Source organism: Grammomys surdaster, unplaced genomic scaffold (assembly GCF_004785775.1).
Source record: "Grammomys surdaster isolate TR1022 unplaced genomic scaffold, NIH_TR_1.0 117952, whole genome shotgun sequence".
Taxonomy (NCBI): Eukaryota; Metazoa; Chordata; class Mammalia; order Rodentia; family Muridae; genus Grammomys; species Grammomys surdaster.
In genome coordinates this window covers 213-4,381 of record NW_021614534.1, presented here as the reverse complement: position 1 = coordinate 4,381, position 4,169 = coordinate 213, and the positions used below count along the sequence as shown (strand labels likewise).

Sequence of the window (4,169 nt, the reverse complement as noted above, 5' to 3'; positions counted from 1 at the left end):
TATTTTTTTTTTGGTTTTTGTTTGTTGTTACTGTTGTTGTTGTTGTTGTTGCAGTTTTCTGTTTTTTACAATATTCTTTTTTTTTTACTGGTTATTTTATTTATTTACATTTCAAATGTCATCCCTCTTCCACATTGCTCCACACATAAACCTCCTATTCAATCTCTCCTCCTCCTTTATGCTTTTATACCATATTAATTACATGCAAGTATTAAGGTCAGTTCTAGGTTGGAAAACTAGTAATACAATAGATGTAAATAGTCAAGGAACAAGCAAGACAATAAACACAAGTAGTCAAAGAACAAGCAAGGCAATAAAAAAAATTCCATGATCACTCCTGAGATCACTACTTCTAAGGACTTATCAGGATGACCTAAATATCTGATCCTACTTCCTTGTCCTAGCCCAAAGTCATTTTCATGCCTGGAGCCTACTTCATTGTTCTAGCCTAATATTTAGATTCTTGCTTAAAATTGCTTCTTTGTTCTAGCTTAATGTCATATTCCTACCTGAAGCCCATTTCCTTGTCCTAGGCCCATGTCAGATACCTGCTAAGCATCCTCAAAACCTCTCCACATCCCCTCTTTTTATTTCATAAATAAGAATGAACCTGTCTTAAATTTTTCTGACAAGACTGCCTTCCTTACCCATCATGGAATATGCATTATTAAAAGCAATGCACTTGGGTGAGTAAGGCTCTCTGCAGAATCTTACTGGTCCTAAATTGATTCATTCTTATCTCCCTATACAAAGCTCAAGTATAAGTGGATCAAGGACCTACACATAAAACCAGATACACTGGAACTAATAAATGAAAAAGTGGGCAAACCCACGAACAACTAGGCACAGAGTTAGGGAAAAAGTTCTTGAACAGAACACTAATGGCTTATACTCAAAGATCAACAATCAACAAATGGGGCTTCATAAAATTTTACAAATTCTGTAAGGCAAAGGACACTGTCAATAGGACAAAATGGCAACCAACAGATTGGGAAAAGATATTTATCAATCCTACTTCCAGCAGAAGGTTAATATCCAATATATGCAAAGAACACAAGAAGGTAGACTCCAAAGAATCACATAACACTATTTAAAAATGTGGAACTGAGCTAAACAGATAATTTTCAACTGAAGAAACTCAAATGGAAGAGAAGCACCTAAAGAAATGTTCAGCTTTCAGACAGTCCGGAGTGACCGAAGAGGAAAATCTGATGCGTCGAGGACAGTGGGCCCACCATGCCCCAGTATTATTCGGACAAGCAGGAGGGCAGCACATGCTCAGGGGTTAAATAGGACCTGGGTGCATGTCTGCTGCAGTCGGCCTGTGTGCTCCAGGAAGGAAAATCCCCAGAGCAGTGTTTGAAGGAAGGCTACTGCACAGCTTTGCAGTATTCATTTTTTGAGTGTAAAAGATCAGTTTTGGAAGCCAGATCAAGATTCAGAGGAAGAAAAGGATATTGATAACATTATGTTGAAGGCAAGATGAAAATCACCAGGATTCTCTCTGGGCCTTAACACAAAAGAACCATAATGGGAAGAACAGTAGCTGTTGCATCTGTCCAACCTCCAGGCCAGGTGTTCCTCCTAAGGACACCAGAGAAAACAGATCAGTACTCTTTCTGAATGATTCTGCTGGGTGAAGTCATTTATAGAAGATCCATGGGACTGAACAACTATGGGCTAAGAATTTAATGTGTTTTGGGAATTGCCTAATGGAGAGCTTCTGTTCAAGGATGACTCTTCAATGAGATTACACAGTATGTGCACCCAGGAGGCCGCGTGAGATCAGCATAGATAGTAACACAGAACCTGTTGTCCAGCTTCCTACAACTTGTTTCTGTTTCTTGGTTTCAATTTTAGGCCAGCCCTCTCCTCATAAAGGGGTGAAGTCAGCCACAGCCCACATTCTCAAGATCTAAGCTCCAAAAAGCAGAATATGAGCTTGTCCCCAAATCACATCCTACTGAAGAACTCTGGTCTTTTGTGGGTCATATGCCCCTGCTCCATCCTTGATGATCTTGGCTAGATCCTAGTCTCATGTACTGTGCTGACAGCATTCACAGTCACATAGGATGAGTTATGGGCCTCATCCCTAAACAGTGGAATCTTCAGCAAATGGAAAGATCAGATGTTCACTCTAGATAGCAAGTGTCAGTAACATGAAGTGGCTGGGAAAGTTTAGAATCCTGATCATTTTATTTTGACTACTTAATAAAGAGTCATCAGGACACTAAATCTTCAGTGTGATTCTTGCCATTGAACAGGGAGTCATTAGAGCTTCTATATTGTTCCTTAGTTCACTGGGGCTAAAGCAGTCAAGAACTGGGAAGTTCACTTGTTGTTTTAAAGTTTTTGAAGCTGTGAGGGTTCCCTAGGGTGTCACTGAGGTCTTTTCTATGTCCTGTCCCCTATGGGTGTGGGAGGTACTGAACCCTTCTGCTGTACGTGCTGCCCCCAGTAAAAGTGGAGGGTACTATACCCTTCTGCACTATGTGCTGCCCCCACTGGAAGTGCAAGGTACTGTACCCTTCTGCACTATGTGCAGCCACCACTGGGAGTAGGAGGTACTGCACCCTTCAGTACTGCCGCCTATGTCCCAAGTTTGGTGTCTGTGTGCAGTGTGGAGGACTGTACCTTCTAAGCTAGGAAGCTAGACCACTGAGCCACATCTCTCACTAGTACCTCAATTTCAACTGAGAGTAAAATGTGTTTATATGAAATGCCTCCTTCTGACTAGATTTAGCTTTATTTGGAGAAAGTTACATGCCTCATAATTGAACCTGGAATTACAAAATCTCATGGAATTTCAAGTGTTCATGGAGCATGCAGCAGTCAGCACTATCTACTTCCAGAACAGTCTCATCCTTTCCAGAACCTACACTTGTTAGCACTCTGCCCTCCTTCCCTCTACTCTAGATCTGTCAGATGCATGGAATTATATAGTCTTGTCTTTTCTGAGTTCTGATATCAAGTATTACAGGTTTATTTGCACATAGCATCAGTCTGTAATGTAGTTCTGCTGAGATGCAGTCCATAGTAGGCAGATAGATTCCATGTGTTTTTCCATTGAGCAGAGGAGCTCTGAGCTGTTTCTACTTTGGGGCTTTTGACTAATGCTATGCACATCTGTGAAAAAGTTCAAAATGATTCATTTAATATATGCCTTAGAGTAGAACTCCAGGATATTATGATAGCCTTAAGTATATTTTCTACAGTGGTTTTATCACTATGTATGTTATCATGAGATCTAGGCTCCAGCATCCCTCACAACTGTTCATACTGCTGACAGACATTATGCTTGGAAACTTGCATTATCTAATTGGGAACTTGGTTTGTGTTTCTCTAAAGTCTAATGACATGAGCATTTTTTCTTGTGTTCCCTGGATTTCTATGCTGCTTTTGCAGAATGTTTATTTAGTTTACAGTCTGGCTTTCAGCTGGACTATCTTTTTAGTTTCCTGTAAGGTTTTTTTATTTTTTTACAGTTCACTCATCTGTTAAAGATTAATTGGCATTTTTTTCAACTTGTGGTTTTTCTTTCTCAATCATTTGAGTTACTCTCTAAAGCACAGTTTTTATTTTTATACCTTGTCTTTATGTGTCTTAGACCATGCTGACCAGAAATCCCCAAAACCTTGTACACGGAGCAAGCATTTTCACCATTGCACTCCCCAGAATGCACACAATGCTGCTCTTGACTAGAGCAGTTTTCATACTGGAAAATGACAATGTATTTTTCCTTTCAGAGTACCCTAAGAAACCATTCCTTACCCAAACTTATAGAAACTTAAATCTTCACTGAAGAATTTTTAAATTTTACTTCCTACATGTAGGCCAGTGCTCTCAAATTAATTTTGCACACATTTACCCATGACCGTATTTAAAATTTGTTAAATAAAAATAATAGACCTTAGCATGGTTAAGCATGTAGACCCATATATATCATGTCAAACATACTCGCAGTGCAGTGGTCCTGCAGCTCCATTCTGCATTCACCTCAGAAAATGCAGTGTGTCTATCCAATAACTCCCAGCCACTGCCAGGTCACCCTGCACTGCCCTGTCCTTGGCATACTCTCTCCTCATGGTAACAACCATTCTCTTTCCTGTTTCTGAATTTGAGTACTTGAACTGCCTAGTACATGTGAACTCTTTGTGTGTGTGAGTGTT

The 4,169-nt window shown here is 40.0% G+C and overlaps 1 pseudogene; it reads left to right on the top strand.

The window, feature by feature from the left end:
- The first annotated feature begins 1,236 nt into the window (after positions 1 to 1,236).
- On the top strand, positions 1,237 to 1,461 carry LOC114635800 (annotated as a pseudogene).
- The last annotated feature ends 2,708 nt before the right edge of the window (positions 1,462 to 4,169 follow it).